This window comes from Camelus ferus, chromosome 10 (genome assembly GCF_009834535.1).
Source record: "Camelus ferus isolate YT-003-E chromosome 10, BCGSAC_Cfer_1.0, whole genome shotgun sequence".
Taxonomy (NCBI): Eukaryota; Metazoa; Chordata; class Mammalia; order Artiodactyla; family Camelidae; genus Camelus; species Camelus ferus.
The window spans coordinates 50,421,711-50,446,258 of NC_045705.1; the positions used below are offsets into that span (position 1 = coordinate 50,421,711).

At 44.8% G+C, this 24,548-nt stretch overlaps 1 protein-coding gene and 1 non-coding gene across 3 annotated transcripts in view; both read right to left on the reverse strand.

Annotated features, from left to right (window-relative positions):
• The window catches only part of PARVA (parvin alpha), a 146,379-nt gene that overhangs the window by 116,212 nt on the left and 5,619 nt on the right, over positions 1-24,548 (reverse strand). The window lies entirely within an intron of this gene.
• On the reverse strand, positions 23,845-23,916 carry TRNAT-AGU. Its single transcript has one exon. It is a non-coding gene; the product is annotated as a tRNA-Thr (tRNA).

The following is a 24,548-nucleotide window of genomic DNA, read 5'->3' on the forward strand; positions in this document are numbered from 1 at the left end:
TAACTGAGCTCGGTCTGCGTGCGGGGCTGGGCGGGCTACGAGACAAGGAGAGGACATGGTCGCTGCAAACCAAGAATTCCTCATCAAGTCGGGGAAACCAATCCAAAACATGAAACAACCAGATGCAGCAGCAGGCATACGATCCAGGGCTCGCTGCTCTGCCAGGAAGGGCTGCAGGGGCCAGACCGTGAGAGCACGGTGCGGGGCCGCAGTAGCTGGGCTCGACTAGCTGGGGCCGGGGTGGCTGGCACGGGCGTGGTGGACGGGGAAACACACGAGCAAGGACGTAGACTCTAGTGCCAGCAGGACGTGTGTGGAAGACAGTCAGCAGAAGGTGCATATTAGGAAGCAAAGGAAAATAAAGTCAAGTTAGAACCAGACCCTGGAGGCCTTAAAAGCTGGACTGAGGAGTCTATGCTTTATCCTTTAAAAGGATGGAGAGTCCCAGCAGGTTCCTGAAGAGGAGGAAAGCCCATGTTTTAGGAAGACTTATTTTGGAGTGGAAGCAGCATGGGCTGGATGGCAGGAAGACCTGTTCTCTACAAGGCGGGGTAGATGCCAAGGAAACCATCACAAAACACCTCTAGACCACAAAGCCACTCGCTGGGGCTCCATGCCCTTGGGTCAAGCACGGTCCTCATGCTAAGGGCCTTCAAAAGGGTGGTGCAGGGAAGACCTAACATCTCTGGGTCATGAGCGTGTCAAGCTGCTTTCCTCTGTGCTGGGATCACTAGGGCAGCGGTGAGCGCATGGAAGGGTGTAAGCCACCAAGAGGAGGAAAAACCAGAAACCGTGACCCGTAACTGAAGCTTAAGCAGCCTCCTCTTCTCTTAACCCCCAGAGTGATTATCTCCCATTTTCTGATTTCAGAAAACAAATTGAAAAGCTGGCTAGAAAGAATTTTTGACTCACCGAGCATGTTTTAAACAAAATATTTAAAAATATCCTTTCATGGTTTGTCTCCTCTGCTTCAACTCCAAAGAATAAATCTCTATTTCTGTGGCCTTTCCCTAACACCAGTTCCATCTACAATGCCTGCAGCAAAAAAAGAAAAAAAAAAAAAACCACTATACTTATACACTACTTTTTTCCTGAAGACATCCAAGGTAGAACTGAGACCTCAGAAACAAACCTTAAACAAGACGGTTCCAACCTCCGAAGGAACTCATGTTCCCCTATTCTCATAATCAGATACACAGCTTTTAAACATCAGGCTTCTCATTCCACTTCGCTGTCATTTGTGAGGACCTTAAAAAGCAGCCCTGGAACACCATTATTTTCATGTGTGACAAGGGAAGTCACTGCATCATGGATTCCAGAGATGTAAACCCCAACCAAACTAACCACCTGGAAGAACTCTAAAAATTCCCAGCAGGGCCTCAGAAGAAACAAATACGGGGCATCAGCGATGAGCCAGCAAGACATCAACAGTCAGGAGAACATTGTAACAATGGCACCAGTACTGGAAGACTTTTGTCCCTCCCCCTCATATTCTTTCCTACACCAGGCGTAGATAAGAGAGGAGGAGGAAGTGGAGAAGGAATGAAAGACCACACCAGGCCCACTGCCCGCTCCCCAAGCCACACGGCCCGTTAGCTGCAGTTTTTATTTCAGACTGGACTAGGCCCTCATACCTATAGGTGAGTCCTAATTACCTAAATGTCCTCACAGCTGGGAGAGACTGGAAGTCACGCAATCCACCTAAGATGTCACAGAGCATGTTTTAAGGCAGCGCTTGGTAGTGGGGGGAGGGGAGAGCGTTTTCCTGATTGAACTCCAATGGAAGTCAGCCTATTCGATAAGTCTGTTATAGAACAAAAATCCAAAGAACAATGAGTATCAGTTTTTGGCTAGCAAATTAAGAAGGTGAAAAACAAAATGGTGCCCAATTTTGATGAGCATGAAGTGGAACAAGTATCTCTATGTTCTTCTCGCACGTCTTAGTCCACTCGGGCTGCTACAGCAAAACACCACTGACTGGGTGGCTTTTAAACAACGGAAATGTACTTGTCATAGTCTGGAGGCTGGAAGTCCAAAGCCAAGGCACCAGCACAGGCAAGTTCCTGGTGAGGATCCCTTCCTGGCTCATAGCTGGCCCCTGTTCGCTGTGCCCTCCTATGGTGGAAGGGGCTAGAGGTCTTCCTGGAGCCTCTTGCATAACGTACTAGCCCCATTCACAAGGGCTGCACCCCCGTGACATAAGCACCTCCCAAAGGCCCCATCTACTAATTCTGTAACACCAGGCGTTAGGAGTTCAGCAGATGCGTTTTGGGGGAACAGAAACATTCAGACCACAGCATGGTCTATAAATCAGTACACGTTTTCTTGGGGAGGACCTCTCAAACTGTCACGTGTATGCAGGTCACATGGGGCTCTAATTAAAATGCAGATTCTTATTATTCAGCAGGTCTGGGGTTAGGCCCAAGAATCTGCCTTTCTCACAAGCTACCCAGTTACTGATGGTGTTGGTACAAGGATCACACCTTGGGAGGCAGCAACTTAGAGAAAATTTGGCAATGTGTAACAAAAGCCTTAAAATCTTTACAACTTTTGACCCAGTAATTTTCCACTAATGACATATTCTAGGGACTAATAAAGAATACATAAAAGGAAGATGCATCCAAAAATGTCACAATGTTATACCTACAAAAACTGGATATAATCTAAATAGTAAACAACAGGGACATTTATAAGCAAATCATGATAAAGCCATTTGGTGAAAAAAAACAATATCGTCATTAAATATCAAGTTCTTATAAAACGTTTGATGCTATGAAAAAAATATTCATGACATGCAAAGAGAAAAGATCGAAATACAAACATGGGGTATATCATTCATAATGGTCAGTTTTACGTGTCAAGTTGGCTAGGCCACAATACCCAGTTACTTAAACACTAGATGTTGCTGTGAAGGGATGGGGTGAACAACTATAATCAGTTGACTTCAGGTGAGGATTACTTTCTCTAATGTGGGCAGACCTCATCAGTTGAAGGTCTTACCAGCAAAAACTGAGATTTCCCAAAGAAGGAATTCTGCCTCAAGACTGCAGCATTAACTCCTGCCTGAGTTTTCAGCTTGCTGGCCTGCCCTACGTACTTGGGACTTGCCAGTCCCACAATCATGTAAACCAACCCCTTGGACTAAATCTCTTCAAATATATATGTGTATATGTATTTCTCCATGCATATATACACATGCATATGTGTATATATGTATATGCATATATGTATGTATGTGTATGTATACACACACACACACACACACCTCCCACTGGTTCTATTTCTCTGGAGAACCCTGATACACAGCATGATTCCAATTTTGTAAAAACAAAGCTAAAAACATTTATGTACATGAATTTACATTGAAAAAGCTTGGTCCCATAACTGAATATATAGTATGATTCTCACTATTAAAATATTAGCTATATGAACAATGAGAGAGAAGTATTAATGTTTGCCTTAATACTTAACATTTTTGTAAATTTTTTCTTATAAGCATGTGTGACTTCTGTAACCAGGGGAATTACAGCTACAGTACAATTTGAATTGAGCAGTGCTATTTCAGTGCCCACTACACTTACTACGATGCACCCTTAGGCAGCCTCAAGGAGACAGCGCCTTTCTTTACCATCTCACCTGCTTCACGACAAGAACTGTGTTCTTGGCATTTCCTCCAGACCTCTCCTCTCCCAGCCCATTTTTTTGTGTCCTATTCTGCCTTTTGCCCCTTCCTTCACTTTCTCATATAAAAATCCCATTAGATGGGCAAGGCAGTGACTTATTATCCCTGTTTTATAAATGAGGAAACTGAGGCTGAGAGGGTCTGAGTGGTTTGTACAAAGATACCCAGCTGGTAGTTGACACAGCCCAAATTCCTGTCTTCGTAAATTGGAAAACCAGGCACACGTGAGTGATGTTCATTACTGCTCCCATATGGACCGTGTGAGAACCATGTCAATTACGTTAGGAGGTGTTCTCACCAGCCTTCCACTGCCTTCCTCGGTGACTTCAGACGATGGCTCATTAAGCTCCAGAAGAGATGAGGATGGCCAGGGTCAGGTGCCAGGACCACAATGGCTCTGGGTTTGGCCACACGTCCAACACCCAGGCCAGGGTCTCAGATGACTCAAGCTCCACAGCTGGAAGTGAGTGGGGCCACCCGCACTGCCCCATATGGGGCCAAATTCAGTGCCTTCTTTCCAGTCTCCACCTAATTATTGGCACAAGGCCCTGGCCAGTTGCCATCCCGTGCCCACGAGGGATGGCTCCACTGCAGAAGATTTAAGCTACAAAAGCAACTCCAACTGCCAGCAGCATCAAGCTCTTGGACTGGGCTCTAACACAAAGGGCTTTCCCTCTTCCCTCCTCCTGGCCTGCTGAGACTGAGTGTGCTCTTGAATCCCTTTAGGATTGGACCCTTTCCCGGGGACCCTGACACACCCTCATTGGCATCCCCAGAGAACAGAGTCTGCATGTACCAACATTCCTGCAACAAATGGGCTGATCTCTCCAAATTAAGAACCTCTAAGCCTGGAGCCCCCAGAATATCCTGCTGTCATCTGCAAACCCAAGACTCAAAGGAGATTCAGACTGGAATACTACTCGGTGTTTGCTAAACGAATGAATAAACACTATGCGCAGGCCATAACTGAGGTCCTGGCCAGCCCCCTATCTAAGCATTTCCCAATGATTAAAAAAAAAGAAAAAAAAAAAGAGCCATATTAAATGGTGAGCCAGCTAGACAGCTGCCTGGGGTCCAAGTTTATAAGAAATGCTAAAATTTCTTTTAAAATCCCAGAATAAATTGAAAACACGGTACCAGTTAACTCAGGTTTCCACATACTGCTTCTTCCAATACTGATAAAGTAGAATTGGTCCCCTCTGTCCAAGAAAATAGCACACTTGGTGGGAGGGGGAAAAAAGCACAGCCCTCTTGGAAGACTGTTCTGGATGAAGAGGTTTGCACTGCCAAATGTGCAAGTTACGAGGTGTACCTAGAGGCCACACCACCAACCCCAAAACCTGCCAGCTGACGGGAGCCTGAAGTCAGTAGGTCCAGGTCTGCTGAAATTTATAAACCAAACTAACCTGAGCCCTTAGACCCGTTTAGTGGGAGTAAGTGACATCTTTGAGTAACTCACTTTAAACTTCTTTTTTGTATTTTCCAAGATGTTGCTTAGTTCAGAAAATCACACAAAATAAACATGTGTATTCCCTTGTTTTGAAGACAAAGAAACAGGCTTTCTAGCTATATTTAGATAAATACCAGTTTCTCCCCATCCCCACTACATAAATGTTGAACATATACTTCAAGTATATGGCCTAATACTGTCTGGGTCCCACATCAGAATCCCACAAGCCACGGCTGAAATGCTCAGCGCACCGGCTGGGTGCTGGGAAGGCGAGGGGGCCTCCCACCTTCGGCATGTGAGAGCATGACCGTCAGCCCCCGAGGGTTGTGTGTGTCCCATCGCCCACTAGGGGACCAATCCAGGCACCTGTTCCCCATCCTGGTGACCTGAAAACCAAACACTCAGGCTGCTCAGAGCAAAACTGGGAAAGCAAGAGGATTCCTCCTTCCCCTCCCCTTGCCATTATGATTAATAGAAAAGGTAGGGGAGGGAGAGGAGGAGAGTAAAGGAGAAGGCAGAGTAGAGCAGTGGTTTCACAATGAAGCCTTGAAGAGGGGTGGGGGCTGGGAGGAGAGAGAGAGAGGGATGGGGTGGAAACTGAGAACAGTGGACAAGATCTCAGAGCTGTTCCCCCCTGCCAGCCTCTGTGGGGAGGGAGGGAGGCAGCCTAGACACGTGCTGGCAGGGTTGATGACACGTGCTTTAGTACAAAGATTTAATGGGCAGAGCTAACCACGGCTTACAGAGCAGGATTGAGAAATACCTTCTCTGCTGTGCCAAGTACATTACAGAAAAGTTACCATCAGCCTCAGAAAATGTATTCAGGTTTCTGGGACCGAGTCAAGGTCCAGAATGGAGACTCAACAACTGAATCACAAAATTAGAAAGGTGTTAAACCTGCAGATAGAGGGCCAGATCCAGGAGAAGAATGAGCTCCTTCTTATGTATATATGTGCATAGAGTCTGCAACGAAGCACAACATACACAGCCCTTTGGTCCCTTTGAAACTGTGAGGAAGGGAAACAGCTGATGGCTTCATGTTTACTGAGCGCTTATTACGTCCCAGGCAGTGCTGCAGGTGCCTGCCATGTGTTAACTCACTATATTTCCCCCAGCACAAGAAATGTTCTAGCAGTATCTCCTTTGCAGAGAGAGAGAAAGCTGAAGCACAACGAGGTTAAGTAATTTTCAGTTTTCCAAAGGTGACACTGAGAGTAAGCAAGAGCAATCCTACAGAACTTCTTGGGACCAAAGAGAAAAAGGAAGTTAATTACACAGTATTCATGAAAATTAGTCAACAGGTACTGAGCCCTTACCATTTGTGCTACCCATTTGCTGCTCCAAATCCACTCTCCGCCACAGTTGGGTTTGGCTGATGGATGAGATCAGGATGTTTCGTCCCTGCCTCCCTCCCTGCAAGGCCCTGTTTTGCTTCTATAGCTCCAGCTTTCTCCCTAGCTGCTGCTCAATACCCTGCTCCTGCCCCTTAAGCCTTAAGGGCAGTCAATAACAGTTCCAAGCCATCGTCGGCCCCGGGGTGCCCCGCCATCCTGGGTTTCTTCAACCCCCTCACATCTTTGTAAAGGGACCTTCAATTGCTCCAAAGAGGATGCCAACTGTTCTCTGCCAGGATCTCAACCGATACATGACCGTCTGAGCACGTTACATGCATTTTTAATCCCCACATCAACCCTAGTAGGTGAAATATCCTCACTCTATAGGTGGAGAATTTGAGAATTCTGATGGGTTGACTAACTTCCCAGGCACACAGCTAATTAAGTGGCAAAATCTAGATTTGACACAGGCCTCCACTCTCCTTAACCACTGCCATGACATTGACCCTCTAAGCTAAGTTATATAAAATGTCGTCGCTTTCTGGGCTGTCTAGATTGTTCTGTTTTAGTAAGAGGAAGAAACATTTTTAGGGCCATTAAACACTTGACCTGTGATCATGGTTTCCCAAGCCTATTGCTCCCCAAAGGTTCCTGGTCTACCACCAAACATAAAAGAGCATTGATGATGAATAACTGCATTCCAAAAATCAATCTTATAAAGTAGGGGCTATCCCATTTCACACACCAGCCCATAATTCAGTACAACAGCTTCCAAAGATTCATGATCAATGTCAACATCAAGGCTACTGAAGCTGGGCTGGCCTCCAGCATTTTCCATTGTATGTTGTGTGCTGCAAAATACCTGTTTTGCAAGAGGTTAGTAGATGCTTTTTGAAAAGTAGAATCCTATAGGCAAAAAAAAAAAGTTTTGGAAACACTGTATCCTCTATGTCACTTGCCCTTGCTTTGGAAATTCAGAGAGGATAACAAGCCTTGATACGCAACAAAAGAAGATCCTTTTACCTAGCTTTTCCCAAACTAATTTGAACATGGTGCACTTTTTAGGGGGTGGGTGCTTATTAATAGCTTTCCTAAGTATGAAATTAGATAACTTCCATTCTAAATTCCCATAATATCCACATATTTTAGCAAGTTATACTTATTTGCCTATACAGTAACTATAGGTTCCAATGAAGGTCTTTTGCATTGCTTAAAAATATCTACCAACCCTGGGAGGGGGCCGCAGGCTTGTTAAGGTGGGAATCAACTGCAATGGAATATTCTGGTCACATCACCATTGCTACATCTCTCATTGGCATACACTTTGAAAGGGTACCCTTTGGGGCATACTGAGAAATCATTGCCTTACTGACAAATATCTCTTGATGTTAATAAAGAGCAAACAGCTCTCAACAAATAGCTTTAAGGGAACTACAGGTCAACATTTACTGCCAGACCCCAGCCTGTACCGCTGCTCAGGCCTCACTTTGCCTACATGGCTGGTGCAGCACACAGGGGTACGGTTAAATGTTTGTGTTCAGGCCTCTAGGATTTCCTAAAATCATCCAGATTTCAAAACTTCTTCCTACATTTCCCATAATTAACAAAAATACGTCAGAAATTCCAGTGAATCAGTTTCAAAATTGATTAATTCAAGCTGGCTTGCAATACTTACAAAAGAGACACAGATCTCACTCTCACACTCACACACACACACACACACACACACACACAGGAAAAGAAAAAGAAGAAAAAAGAGAGAAAAAATATTTCTGAGGAAATAATTGGAAATACTCAAGAAACGTCCCTATCTTAAGTCTGTTGGGCTGCTATTACAAAATGCCATTGACTAGGTGGCTTGTAGATAACAGACATGTATTTCTCATGGTTCTCAGAAGCTGGAAGTGTAAGATCAAGGCCCCAGCATGTTTGTGTCTGGTGAGGGCCTGCCTCGAGGCTCATAGCCGGCTCCTTCTCACTGTGTCCTCACACAGTGGAAGGGGGCAGGGGCTCTCTCTGGGGCCTCTGTTATAGAGGCATTAATCTCCCCCACATCACCTCCCAAAGGCCCCACCTCCTAACACCATCACTTGGGGATCAGGATCTCAACATATGAATTTCAGAGGGAACACATTCAATTCAGATCCTAACAGTCCCGTACACTGGCTACATTACTGATGTGTATGTAGCATTTGCTATGAATTCAGTTGGGTTATTCTAAAGATGAGAACCATCATGATCACACAAAGCCATCCCCCCATTCTAGCAGCAGAGAAAAGGGTTCTTCAAGGACCTAGAAAATAGAGATACTGTACATCAGTAAGTACAGACTTTATGTACAGATTTACTTGGCTTCCAATTCAAAGTACTTTGAAATCTGTTCAAAGCAATAAAATTTTATTCTAGTGAGCAACTGAGTATAAAGCAAAAGAGGAAATATTAAACGGCTACACGCATGGAAAATGTTCAACCTCACCAGTAATCAAAGAAATTAAAAATAATTAAGGCTGTTCCCATTAATTAAATTATAATAATGAATGCAGAAAAGGATGGAGTTAAGCTGACACTCTCACAGACCACTGCTGGGAGCATATATTGGCATACCCCTTTTAGGAAGTAACCTGGTAATAACTATCAAGACATTTAAAAGGTTTCATATTGTTTGATCCAGTAATTCTATTCTGGGAAATCTACCCTATGGAAATAACATTAAATATGGGAAAGCAATTATACTAAAACTGTTTGCCATCATATTTTTATCATGGCAAATAACTGGAAACATACTAGACTCCATGATAGCAGACACATGTTGGTAATCTATGCTACATCTTCCAGATGGAATATTACTATTACCATATCATATTCCTTAAAGATCATACTCAAGAATTATTCATAGTAACATTGTAACAGGAAATGTAGTGAGAAAAAGAAATGTGTAGAGACTAAAAATAAACAAAAAACCAGAAGAATACTGGAAATAAACACGCTAAAATGGAAACAGTGTCTGTCAAAGTCACTGCAATTTAGAGTGTGAGTCACAGATCAGTACCAGTCTGTGAACTGTGTTACCTGTTTATCAAGAAAATAATTTTAAAGTGTGCATTTAGAAACTTTTAGCAATTTGATATTGCTGCAACATCCATGTGTACGTTCCATGGAATTGTCAGTTGAACAGGGTACAGACCAGCTCGAGTGCTGTCAAACTGGAATGGACACTTTCAGGCTACAGCACAGCAGTCGCACACAGTAGGAAATCACAGTCCACAAAGGATTGGAAATAAAAAACCCTTCATCTAGACTAATGGTTTAGGTGGCAGCAACGTAGATAAATACTTTTATCTTCCTCTTCTGTATTTTCCAAAACTTTTTATAACACTATATTGCTATTACAAGAAAAATCAACATTTTTTTTTAAATGCTAGCAAAAAGAAGGGTGGACGGTATAGCTCAGTGGTAGAGTGTGTGCTTAGCATGCACAAGTTCAATCTCCAGTACTTCCATTAAAAAATACATAAACCTAATTACCTCCCTGCAAAACAAAACAAAAACCAAATAAATGCAAGTAAAAAGAGTTAAATAAATGTCACTTGACTGTTATATCTTTGGAAAATGTTCCTATAGAAATAGACAAACATATACTGAGAGGCAGGAGGACACAGTGGTTAGAAAAACAGATTCTAGAGCTGACAATCTGGGTTTGAACCCCAGCTCCACTGCTTCAACATTTACTAGCCATGGGCTAGATGCTCAACCTCTCTGGGCCTCGGTTTATTCATGCATAAAATGGGGATAATAGGAGAACCTATCTCAACACTACTCACAGGGTTTGGTAGAATGAGAGTCAGCATACATAAGGCCCTGGGACACACTGAGCTCTCTCTATATATGTTCACTGTTATTATTACAAATCACAGGCAGGGATGAGAGCTACAGCCAAACCACATTTCCCAATTTTTTATTCACAAAATGGGTCAAGAGGAACAGTAGACATAGTAGTAATAATAGCAATTAATATTAAGTGCTTTGTGTGTGCCAAGTTCCAAGCCAAGCCTTTGACAAGAATTAGCTTATTAATTATTAACAACACTAGAGAGTGGTATTAAGTTCTTTTCATCCTTATTCTGCAGAGGGGAAAACTGAGGTTGAGAGAAATGAAGTGACTTGCCCAGTGTCACCAAGCTATTAGATGTGTCTCCCTCCAGGGCACTGAGCTAGGCACAGGACAGGGGTCCCTAGAGGCTAGACTGCGAGCCCCTGGAGAGCAGAAATGCACTGTCTTGTTCCGAGGGGGAGCCAGGCTCACTAGCCTATTCAACGACCAGGCCACAAGAAAAATCCAGGACTTGTTTGCAGCCAAGGCCCTCACCAGGTCCCCTCCACCCCGGCGGCCAGCAAACAGCGGCTGGCCTTCCCCTGCAGCCTGGTGGGGGTGCTGCTCTTAGGGAGTGATCTAAGCCCTAAGGAAGGCAGCTCTTGGAATGTAATGGGAGGACGCAGGGGCTCAGGAGTCATCTCGCTCCGCCTCCTCGCTGCGGTCCTGGACACAATTTATTATCTTCGTCACTGGGTTTCTGCTCCTGGTTGGCTGGGGACTGGTGGAGCAGTCATCCCTAAAAGGAAATCAGTCTGCTAAGAAGTCCCATCTCTCCCTGCCAAAGGGACGGGAGGCAGAAGGAAAAACACTTCCTGGCAGGACCCAGCTGTTTCCGGGCCTGGAGGGATTCAAGGAGGCGGAGAGGCAACCGGGCTTGCGGGACACTCAGCAAGACCCAGGGTTCAGACGTCCGCTTGGGGATGCTCTGCTGTGATTTTCTCCCCCAGTGAGAAATCTGGGCCCTCTGCAGCAAAGGGCATCCATTCCAGAAGAGTGTGAGATCTCTACATATTTATCCTGAAAGTTGAAGGAAGAAAACAAAAGTGCTTCCGTCTGAGAACAGGGCGGCAGGCCCAGGAGTGGAGAGACAGTTAAGAACCCATAGGATTTTGCCTTGAAATCCAGAACATTCTGTCTATACCAGAAGTCTAAGAATTTGATGCCTAAAAATGTGTGGCCAAGGGAAAGCATTTCCAATAAAATTACAGTTCAGGATACATTTTCATTTCTACTCTTTTTTCAAGACTGAATTCTTAAGGAGAAGTTAAGAGTTTTAAAATTCAGGTAGGTGTTTTTCTTCCTTGTTTGGTGAGCAATTTGGTAATATCCAACAAAATTCAAACCTAGCAAAATTTTGACACAGCAATGTCACTTCTATGGATTCACTGTACAGATAAACAGGTACAGAATGCCTTCGTTTCCAAGCCTATACAAGGCAACATTGTTTGGAGGAGCGAAATACCACAAAAAATTTAAATGTTCATTGATAGGGAACTGGTTAAATTGAACGACGGCATGTCTAGGCAATGCATAAGAGTGTTTATTAAAAAAGTGGGGCGTGTGAAAGAGACTCAAGATAAATGGGTGTGTGCCAAGTGTAAGCGGAGCACTTGACACCGGTGTTCCAGACGTATGAAAACAGAGAGTGCGTATGCTTGCAAACCTGAGAATTTCCGACACTGTACTATTAGTATAATTAGCATCATCATCGGTTGCACTATTACTGTGAAAGCCTAGGAGTTAGAAAGGAAAGGGGGTCTTACTTTTCAGTTTATATTTCCAGCCTCTTTGATTTTTGTTTTTATCATAAACATTTTTAGCTAGTTTAAGAAAAACAGAAGCAATAATATCATCTGGCTAAACATAAGAGGTACGTTCCATGAGAGCAAAGGAGCGGGTCTTTCTCTACAGCCTTGACAATATCTGCCAGAGACTCATATTTAGAGAATGCCTACTGAGGGCCAGGCCCTGTCTAAACACTTTGCAAGTACTAATTCCTTTCATTCTCAAGACAACTCTGTGAGGTGGGTACTAACTAGTAATATCCCATTTTGCAGATGAGGAAGCTGGGGCTCAGAGAGAACTTCCCAGGTCACACAGCCAGTGTGTGGTGGGGCCAGATGGGCTCCAGAGCCCAGAAACCACCCTACCAGGCTGCCTCTCGATAAACACTTGTTGAACAAATGAACAAACTAGAAAAGCTGCCAACACCTTTAAGGCCAGAGAAACTGTAAATCAAACAGTTACTATTATTACTGTTTTATTCATTATTGTTAATTATTATTATTGGTGAATGAAAAATAAACAGTATTCAGAAAAGCCAGAGCAACACTATATACAGCAACAGCCAAGACATGGAAGCAACCTAAATGTCCATTGACAGATGACTGGATAAACAAGTTGTGGTATATTTATAAAACGGAATACTACTCAGCCATAAAAAATAAAATAATGCCATTTGCAGCAACATGGATGGACCTGGAGGTCATCATTTTAAGTGAAGTAAGCCAGAAAGAGAAAGAAAAATACCATATGATATCACTTATATGTGGAATCTAAAAAAAGAAAAGAAAAAAAGAGAACACTAATGAACTCATCTACAATACAGAAACAGATTCACAGACATAGTAAACAATCTTATGGTTACCAGGGGGAAGGGGGTGGGAAGGGATAAATTCAGGAGTTTGAGATTTGCAAATGATAACCACTACATATAAAAATAGGTAAAAAACAAATATATTCTGTATAGCACAGGAAACTATATTCAATATCTTGTAATAACCTTTAATGGAAAAGAATATGAAAACAAATATATGTATGTGTATATGTATGCATGACTGGGACATTGTGCTGTACACCAGAAATTGATACATTATAAATGACTATACTTCAATTTAAAAAAAAAAAGAAAAGCCAGGTGTTTCAGAGTGGGAAAAGCACTGGATTTAAGAATGAAGAAGGCTGATTCCAAACCCTGCTCTACCACTTAGTAACTGAGAGACCCTGGGCAAGTCACTTTGCCTCTCTGAGCCTCAGCTTTCTCACCTGTAAAGTGGACATGACAGGACCTCCCGGGGTTACTGTGAGGATTAAATGTGACAGCGTATATGAAAACACCAATGTGCTTGACATATGTTGGATACACAGAAAAATAGGAAAAGATACAGAGGATGGAATAAACTATTGTCAGGGCATCGCCAAGCAGACCCCCATCTTTTTCAACCTGCTGAGTTTTAACAGTGAACTAAAAAACTTATATTCATATATACTCCAATGATCTGAGGAGGACATCAGGCCTTTTAATTGCTCTGATCCTGCCTCCAGAATATTGATTTAGGACATTTAATACCATTTCCAAATACCAGGCTTCATTTGCATTGGGTTGGAAGCCGGGCTGCCGAGCAGTGGCTGTTGATTTTAGGCAGGGGCTTGAGAGGGCCTGCAGCCCACCTTCCTCCTGGCCTGAGGCCAGCCAAGAGCTGGCTTCACCTGGGACTCAGGAGAACTGGCCAGCGGCGAGGAGGCCGCGTCTTTGATGGATTTTCACTGTTTGATTAAAGTGCAGCTGGGGCCAGCCTGAACCTTTCAGCAGGACACTCGTCATGGGTTGCAGAGCCGGCCTGTGCTAAGGCCATTTGGCCAGGGCCAAGCCCACCCTGGCCCAGTCTCCCTTTTGCCCAGGAAGCCTGTGAGTCTGCCTTTTGGAGGCCCCAGGGCTTATTTTCAGAAGCTCAATTCTCCAAGCTCTAAACACTGCCTCCAGGAGCATCTTAGAATCAGAATTCAAAAGGCAGCCAATGGCTCCCAGGGTCCCAGAAGACCTGCTTTACACAACATTCCAGGCTGCTCAGCTGTTCTTCAGCAAACACTGGTCAGTGCTCTGAGCCCACCCCCAGCACTTCATTTACCATCCAGGGGGCTTCAGATAGTGCATTAATGTCTGACCCATTAAAGTCTTCTTTACTATAATTATTATGGAAAATTTCAAATAGACCCCAAAGTGGGAGACTAGTTAGTATAAGAATTCTGCACGGACCCATCACCATCCTACAATAATTGGCAACACATGGCCACTTTTTGTCCACTGACACTGCGTGATTTGAAGCAAATCCTAGACATTTGATCATGTCATCTATAAATATTTCAGTATGTATCTTGAAAAGATAAGGACTTTTTTCTTTTTTTTAACACAACCGCAACACCTTCCTCCCACCCTCCAAGTTAACAATGACTCCTTAATGTCATCAAATCTCCTTACAGATTTACACTTCCCTGATTGTCTCCTAAATGACTTATAGGAGTTGATTTGTTTGAAGCAGACTTCAAACAAGGTTCTGGTGGGTTTTGAATTATACCTGCAGTGTGTTTGGCTTTTTCATCTTCTCTCCTCTTCCCTTCAACCCCACCCTAGCTCAGTCATGTGAGGGCGTTGGAAGCCCAGAGACAACACTTACTTACATAGCCTTGGACACATAACCAAGCTCTCTGCTTCAACTTCCTCCCCTGGAAAGTGGGAATAATAAAAGCTCCCTAACTCCTGGGGTAATTGTAAGGGTTAAATGAAATAGAATATGCAAAATGCATAGAGCGGCATCTGGCACAGAGCATACACTCAGTGCTAGCTCTCACTGGTATTATTTTCTGAAAGACAGTGACTTTGACAGAATGCTCAAGCACAGCCATCCAGGCAAGCAAATGCAGTTACAGGTGGGAAGAAAAGTGAGCAAAAACTGGTGCGACCCTCCACATTTTTCTGACCAGACTTTGAGCCACTATTCACAGTGAGGAAGGAGAATGTGCTAGTTTAGAGCCAGTCTCTGGAGCCAAATTGCCAGGGTTCAAATCCCATGTCTTCTAGTTGCTAGCAATAGCAAAAGGATGCAGGCACTTGCCAAAGCTCACTTCCTTTCCCTCTGGGCAGACAATTCAGCTCTGTTTCTCAGCCTCTCTTACATGTAGGTATGGCCCCATAACTGATTTCTGGCCAACGGTAAATGGGCGGAAGTGATATATATCATGTCTACGCCTGGCCCCTAAAAACCTCCCACCGCAGTCTTGTTCTCTTTCTCACCCGTTGGTTGATTGGCAAGGACCCAAAGAACCTGGAGGAAGGCACAGCCATAAGAGGTACGGGGCCTGGATCCCTGCATGACCACATGGAAGGCAATCCAATCAAGAATGATGCCACTGGGTTCTGCCATAAGCAAGAAATACACCGTTACTACATTAAGCTTCTGAGAACGGGGGGCTTATCTGCTACAGCAGCGAGTGTTACCTTAAGTCGTACACCATCCTTGACCTTGGGCAAGTTACCTGGTCTCTCTGTTCCTCAACTTCTCATCCGTAAAGGGGCAAAGATGCAAATAATACTAACAACTATTTCATGGAATTGAGAAGATTAAATAAGTTAATACACATAAAGCATCTACCACGTTGCTTGGCCCGTAACAGCACAAGCGCTCGCCCCGACGCACTCACGTAATTATTGTCACTGTTGTGCTAATACTATTATTTAAAAGGAATGGTATATCACCAAGAATTTCTACATTTTACTTAGATGTACAAGTTTTAAATCTTTGCTTTTTTTCTGGTATAATTTTTAATAATTTGGGGCTAAAATTGTATTCCAGCCAAACAATTTCCAATTTAATAATGCAAGCTAGTGGTATAACAAGATGATGACAATTTGCTTCACAGGAAATATTTCAGGAACAGTCATTCTGCAAAATGAAGATCACCTAGTACAAGATGCAGCACATCTCTGGTGCTCCCAGCCAACGTTAAAAAAAAAAAAAAAAGGAGGACGAAACTTCCTCAGCGTGCACCTTTCCAGGGAAGCAGGCAGGGCTCTCATCAGGCTCAGAACTGAGGACAGACCCAGTCCTGAGTTCCATGGACTTTAAAAAGCCAAAGTGCCCAAGAAAACCTATAAATGGCCGAAAAGCACATAAGAGGTTCAATACCATTAGCCATCAGAGAAATGCAAATGAGAAATACACTCTGCACTCACTGGAAGGGCCAAAATCAAAAAGACAGAAAATAACAAGTGTTGTGAGGGTGTGGAGACTCTGGATCCCTCATACACTGCTGGTGGAAGGTAAAACGGTGCAGCCTAGCAGTCCTTCCAAATGCTAAGCAAAGCTACCGTACGACCCAGCGATGCCACTCCTAGGTATATCCCCAAGAGAAGTGCAAACATATGTCCACACAAAAACTTGCACCTGAAAATTGACAGCCATATTATTCATAATAGCCAAAAAGTACAAACCGTCCAAATGTCCATCAACCAATGAACAAATGAACAAAATCTGGTCATCTATGTAATAGGATATTTCACAGTCAAAAAAAGGAATGAAGTACTGATACATGCTGTGACTTGGGTGGACTTCGAAAATATTACAAACTGGAAAAAGCCAGCCACAAAAGACCACATATCACAGGATTCCATGTATATGAAATGCCCAGGATCGGCAGATCTAGAGAGACAGAACATACTGATGGTTACTTGGGGGAGTGATTACTAACGGCACAGAGTTTCTCCTGGGACTGACGAGAATGCTGTAAAGTTGATTGGGTTGATGGTTGTATAACTTTTAATATACTAAAAACCGCTGATTGATACCCTCCAAATGGGTGAACTGTATCTCAATAAAGCTGCAATATTAAAAAAAAATCTACTCCTCCATATGGATCAGGTACCTCTCCTCTGGACTCCAGCTGCCATCAGAAACCAGAGCGTGTTCCCACCTCATCAGAAGCCTTTGAGAATTATGTGCCCTGTGTTAAAATCCAGGTCCACTTCTGTGTGCCAGTGACAATGCCATGACACACACATGCTAATGAGTCTGAAGCTCAGATGAGAGGCCAAGGCTAGAGGTGCAGCTTGAGGAGTCACCAGCACATCCAGGTAGGAGATGAAATGTTATCCACACTCCCATGAAAACTGACAACCTAACACAGCTGTCCAACCCCAGAGATACAAGCAAGGTGTTTTTTTGGTTTTGTTGTTATTTTTCCCACATAAGAGCAGAAGCTAGACCATGAATCACACCACCCAGAACCAGCAATACTGAAAGGACTAGGTAGCTGGGAGCCCAAATTACTTAAATTGATGTCATGTCATTCGAAAAGCTCACATTCAAGTCTTACAGCCTGAACGACAATCAATTCACGGCCCTGGACTTCTGTTTCCCACCTGCTCCAACACCAATTTAAGCAATTCTGAACTTTGATCTCCACGGCAGAATGTCTCAGATTTATTGAAGTGTCAGGTCCCAATTGTGCTAACACCCGCCCCTGGCAGGGCCATTACAAGGCGTGAAATCTGGGTGTCTCATACCCCAGCCAAGTTCAGCACAGTGACAATCAGAAGGAACAAATCAATCTGCCTCTCCCTCGTCATCACGAGAGCCTGGTAATTTACTATAATGACAGGCATGGAGGAAAAGCAGGGAAAGGGATCGTTCTGTCCTTCAGGAACTTGACTATGTGCTGGAGGGGCTTCTGAGCCTTGCAACGCTCAGCTAAGAGGCATCTGCTACTCCTCGCAAGAGGCTATTTCGGGACTTGTCCGCATCCTGAGCTGCTTTAAAATGGCGTATGTTACCCTTCTGTGTTTTGCAAACATCAAAACTGTCAGTTCCTGCTGCCCCTGTTTCTCCCAACTGTCATTATTAACTACCTGTCATCTGCAGGTCTGTCCCTCAAGGCTGGAAGCCCTGGAGAGCTCAGCCTTCTGGTAAATCAGAAAACCCCTCCGCACTGAGAGGGAAGTTTATTTCCAAGCCTGGGGTGCAGGGGAGGATGAGCCTTGGCAGCCTCCCCACCTACCTCCACTCTGGGGGCCAGTGAATCCCGAGTTCACACTGAGACTGTAGCCGGCTCCTGCCTCACCTCCTCAGTTAGAGTCCTGACCTTCCTGCTAAGTTCTGCCAGCTCCTGAATGACAGACCCTGAATCTCACACCCTACAGGGACTTGGACGAGCCTCCCAGATTCAGGACTCTCCCAACAGATGCCAGGAATCTCTGCACCCTCACCTCGGTGCCCAACGCAACAGACCAGGAGTCCAGGAGTGCCCTTGCCACCTAAACTGGGTGACTGCGGTTGTAGACCCTCTTCCTGAACTCCTTCCTCATTCCCCCTCCCCACAGGAAGCATTTCCCCTCCCAGCATGCCCCACAGCCAAAGTCACCAAGACTTTGTTGACCAAGACAAAAACTGCTTTAGGAATAATTGTTTTGAATTGAAAAGTCAATGTAATACTGCAATTGGCAGATTAATTATTCTACTGGTGAATGTTTCCTGGAAAGAAACGAGCACAGAGCTTATGATCAGGAGCCCTGTGCCCTGGGTTTATGTCCCTGAGGGAGCAGACACAGGCCGGTGGGCTTGTCCATTTATAGTCCAACATCATCATCCCAGGAGCCCTCCTGCATCATTCCCAGTCCTCAGTGTCAGGTTGTGCTTTTCATAGCATACAAGAGGGGAGTTGCCTCTGGATTTTAAGAGTGATAAGGGAATGAGTGAAGAGAATGGGATATGACTCAACGATGAAATAAATGCCCATGACATCACTCCCAGGGAAGGCGTCTGACTCCACGAGTGACTCCCCAGAAATACTCCCTGGGGTGCTGGGTGTGATCATTACATGCTCCAACTGGCTCCGATCCATTCTTAGGAGATGTAACGGGACACCTGACTACTGCCTCCTGTGCAGGGTGAGGAAACTGAGCCCTGGAGGCATCAGCCCAGCCCACTCTGTCAAAATCCAACCTGAACCTCAGAAAGCTTCCAAATCCTGTCCCTTCTCTTGTCGACCTGGGTGGAGGGGGGCAGTGAGGAGGTTCCTTTGGCTTCAAGATCCAGCTTAAAAGCACCATGTCTCCTAGGGGGTCCTTCAACCCTGTGACCCAAATTTGTCTGCTATAGCATTCAGCCCAGTGTCTTGAAATTCCCTCCCATTTGTCTGTGGTTACCAAGTTGCGGGGTGAGTCCAAGAATTTAGAGATTAGGAGGTAGGAGGAGTTGATCAAGAGAAGGAAGGACTTCTTGACCAAACCTCTCCTGGGTCTCACATGGGCCTGATGAGAACTCAGAGTAGGACAGAGGGTGGTAGCTGTGACTTCCAGGGAAATTTCAAGTATGACTATTTGGCCAAACCTTGGGTCCTGTTAGGAGGAGGAGCACTGTGGGTGACAATCAGGCCATAAAAGGATGGAAGAATGGCCATGAGAGGCTGTTCTGAAATAAAGACCAGCCTGTACTGGAGCTTACTTGTGCACATGTTACTGGCCAGGCTGGAAATCTGTGCTCCCCCGACACATCACCCTCCCATCCCACCTCAGGTACCTGGTCCTACCAGGACTAGAAACTTTCAGCCTAACAATGTTGGTTTTACTTTCAAACAACTTACTAGGAAGACCACCTGGACCCCAAAGTAGTCATTTCTCCTGGTTATTAGTTATAAACTATTGATGGTAAGCAAGCCAACTGTCACCCTTTTGTCCTATAGTTGTACTTCTGGTGCTATAACAAGAAACAAAAAAACAAAAAACAATATTAAAAAAAAAACTTTAGGCATTATTTCTAGAAAAATTAAAAAGAGCACCAAAAGAAATGGCTAAGTAAACAACAGGACTGCACTCAATGGAATATTATTCACCAATAAAAATTACATTTAATAAAATCTGTAACATGAGAAATATTTACATTATAATAAATAAAAATATAGAATTTGTATCTATATAGTATCTATGATACACTTATAATTATAAAAATTTAAAAGTTAAAACAAAGAAAAAGTATAGAAAAAATTAACCAAAATTCTAGTAGTGATTGCTGCTGGGAGATGGAATATTGTATGATTGTTTTTTATTCCTATTTTCCCATAAATCCCAAAGCATGGATTAATTTTATAATGGGGAAGAAAAAACATCTTATATTTGAAAAGTCAGGTGCTAAGTGATTTGGTTTACTCTTCCTTCCCCCAAGAGAGTGTGCAATAGTTAAGAATATTTCTGTTTAAACTGATTAAGTTCACTGCGTCTTCCATCCATGGCCTAACATTTTCCTAAGGCTGGATTGCAGGGAAGAGGGAAGCCAATGACACTAATCCCAGAGTTGGTTTTTCTAAGGCTGTGGCAGGTGAGTACTTTCAGCGCAAACAGAATTATCACCCAGTAAGTGCCAGTAGAACCAGATTGTAGGTGAGGGGTACTACGACCCAACACCATGCAGACGTTGGTCCCAGGCCTGGACAAAGAGGCAGCAGCCATGACCAGGAGCGAGGCGAGCTCCATGAAGCCATGGCATCCGCCATCCTCTCCTTTGGGAGGTTCTTTTTCTTGCTGGGCTGACGTCAGGGGAGCGGCAGTGGCGGAGCTCCTTTGCCGAAAAGCAAGGATAGGGGTGCGGCTCTGGCTGATCTTCAGATTTCCTTAGTTCTGCACTTAGTAAGTGAAGCTGAGATGGGCAAGAAGGGATAGGACACGGGGAACAGGGCCGGCTCTGGGGAATTAAAGGGATCCTGTATCTCTCTTGCAGAGTTTCGGTCTGCACATTTCCCTTGTCTCCCCCAAGCCTTGCAAGTAGGCTCCTTCACCTCGGTCCTTCTTCATCTCAGCACGTTAGCATGAGTATGCGCAATGCCACTTTCACAAAGCAAGCTTTTCGGGACGCAAAGAACGCTGGCCTAGTCACCGCCCTTGACCAGTGGGCCTCCCTCCCTGCAGGCTCACTGCTGTCGCTGCACCGTCAGTGCCCACAGATTCCAGGACCCCGCCTCTGGTCTGGGGGCCTTTGTGTGTCTGTCAAATAACAGAGCTAAGTGATGATGTCTTGGCACAAAGGGTAGAGAAACAGGGCCAGAAACGGAGGCCTGGATGGAATCAGGGCACCGGAAGAGTCATCCAAGTTTTGAGCAGAGTTTGAAGTAACCTGGGGACTCCCCCACAGTGGGAATAAGATGCTCACTGATGGTTCAGGCAGTTGGTTAAGAACCACTTTGCGGAGCACCTGTTAGGTACCCGGTGCGGTACCAGGCACCTGGGATACTATGTGAGCAGGACACACACAGCTCCTGCCCTCCTGAGTCTAAGGGAAGACTAAAAAGAAGGCACGCGGCCTCCTTGCCCTGGGGGCCCCGGATTTCCTACTGACTGCAGGCTACAGAACATATTGAAAATGTAACAGCATGTTTACATCTTTTTAAAAAAAAAACTATTTCATTTTTATTTTATTCTGTAAAGTATTTCGTAAAGCCTTTTATTATTAAAATTGTTGTAGCACCTTCCCCAATCGTGTTCTCTTTTCCATGACCATCAGTGGAGATTTTAGATGCTGACCAACGTTTACACGAGAATTTCATCTCTCCTCCTGTGCTAATGGCTAAAACATAATTATGAACAGCGCTTACAACCACGTGGAGATATTCCATGAGACAAGGAGACCGATTCCTAACATGGGGGTGTCCTTGGGCCGCGGCCCGCTTATCCTGGTTTCCATCTCCTCCTCCCGACACAGAGGTGCCTTCATTAGTGGAGGAAAGAAAGAAGTCTTTGTGATGATGTCATTCCCAGACCACCCTACACAGACAATAAAACTGAATTTGAGAGCAGCCTGGTGAAATGAGAGCTCAGAAGTCATTGAACACCAGAGCTGCAAGGGCTCCAAAAGGTTAGTTAGCCTAATCCCCTGACGTCAGAAATGGGCAAAGGGGAAGAGGCTTGTCTGAGATCACACAGCCAGTTAGCGGGGGGGGGGGGGGGGGGGGGGGGGGGTGCTATTTTCACCAAGGTAGATGCAGGGAAATTCATTCCATAGAAATGCCGATATCACTGCGTGTTAAATACTATGCCAGGCAGGAGGGGCACAGGAGGAGAACCCTCGTCACAGTGTGACACACACAGCCACAGGGCTGCAACGCCGTGTGGCCGGGGCGTACAGACAGGGCAGTGTGGGACCACAGAGAAGGAAGCGTCTCACTCTCCTAGGGGAGCTACAGGAGGCATCAAGCAGAAGAGGGTATCTGAGTTGGGTCTTAACGACTGAATAGGAATTTGCTGTATAGAGAAGGGAAAAAGGTCATTCTAGAAATATGGAAGAGCATGCATAAAGGTGAAAACACGTAGAAGAACATGGAGTGTTTAGGGAATGAAGAGCAGTTTCCTGTGGCTAAAATGAAGGCTTCCTGACAGGGGAATAAGGGAGACTAGACCAGAAGAGCAGACCACGGAGCAGCTGTGAAGGACCTGAATGCCGGGCTGAGAAGTAAGAGAATGGCACATTGGCAAAAGGATGAAGAGTGGACTGAACTAAAAAGGATCAGAGACAGGGAGACAAGGGGGGTGGATACTGCAATATTTCAGGTGGAAAATAAAGATGCTAAAATTTAATAAAATAAACAATCAAAGAAGACAAAGCACACTTATGAGGCCTGAATGAAGGCAGCAATATTCAGGTGGCGGAATTAGCAGGACTTCGTGAGAGATGACTGGCTGTGGGGATGAGACGGAGCAGGGGCTGGCAAAGTGCTGCCCACGGCCGTATCCAGCCCACCACCCCTCTTTGTACAGCCCCAGCACTACGAATGGTTTTCACGCTTTTTAAGTGACTGAAAAAGAACAAAAGAGTATTTTGTGAGATATGAAAATTATGTGAAATTCAAATTTCAGGGTCCATAACTACAGTGTTATTGGAATACAGCCACGCTTGTTCATTTACCTATCGTCTGTGGCAGCAAGGGCAGAGCCGGGCAGAGGGCAGGGGGCCAGGGAAGTCTAACACGTTGACTGTCCGCCCTGTGAAACAGCGGGTGACTGCGACACTTCCACCTTAAGCAGCTGGTGGGATGGTGCAAGAGTAAAAGCAGATTCAGGCAAGTGGGACAAATAATAATTCCGTTTCGGGCATGCTGAGTTTGAGGGTCCTATGACACATCTGGAAGACAGTGGAAAGATGCTTCTGGATACAGATGAAGGATCTGGATTTGAGAGATGGACTGTGGAACCATCAATGGGTAGGTGGTCACCGAAGTCATGGGAGTAGATGAAATAATCCCCAAAGGGGAAAAAAACGGCGTGGGGGGGGCAGAGCAGGACCTGGCGAAACACTACTGAGGGGTAAACACATGAGAAAAGCCTACAAAGGAGTCTGAAAGCAATAGAGACACAGGGAACAATTCAGTGTGGGTAAAGTCAAGGGAGAAGAGAATTTTAAGGAAAAGAAAGCTGAATAATTCAAATGCTACCAAAAGCCCAAGTGGAATGAGGATTGAAAAGGCCACAGTGGATTTGGGAGACCTTGGCCAGTGAAGCGTAAATCGTGGTGAGAGAATAAATTCTTCAATCTACTTCCTAGACTCCACACTCTCCCAGTTTCCCTCCAATCACACTGGCCACTCCTTTCTAGCCTCTCTCTCACCGGTCCCTCCTCATCTCCCAACTTCTAATTATTTATTTGGGGGGAGGGGTAATCAGGTTTACTTATTTATTTTTATTTTTTAATGAAGGTACTGGGGATTGAACCCAGGTCCTCATGCACACTAAGCATGCGTTCTACCACTGAGCTATACCCTCCCCCACCATCTCCCAATTTCTAAATGTTGGAAAGCCCTTGGATGTTTTCTATATTCTATGCTCCCTTCCATGATGATCCTTGTCAGTCTCATGGCTTTAAATACACCTACACACCGAGAGGTCTCCAGCCCAGACCCCTCCCCTGAACTAGACTCCTAGAACCAACTGCAAGTTCAACACGGCCCCAGGGAAGTCCAGGAGGCACCTCTAACCAAACAGGTCCAAAACAGAGTCCTGCTTTTTCTCTCCAAACCACCTCTTCCTACAGAATTTTCCACTGCAGTTAAAATAAGATTCATCTTCCCAGTTGTTCAAACCCAAACCCAGGAGTCATCTTGATTGTACTCTCTCATCTTCCATCCAATCTTTCAATAAATCCTATCCTCTGTGCCTTCAAACTATATCTAGAATTGAACACTCAACCCTCCACTGCTACCGCTGAACTCCAGACCACCAGCATCTCTCACCTGGTGCATCAGTGGGCTCCTACCTCCTCTCCCTGCTTCCACCCCACCCCCTCAGTCTCTTACCACCATCAGCGAAATCCTGTTAAAACAGAAGCAAGGTCATGTTATTCCTTAGCACAAACATTCCAAAACCCTCCCATATCACTCACTGTATATTGTTCATTT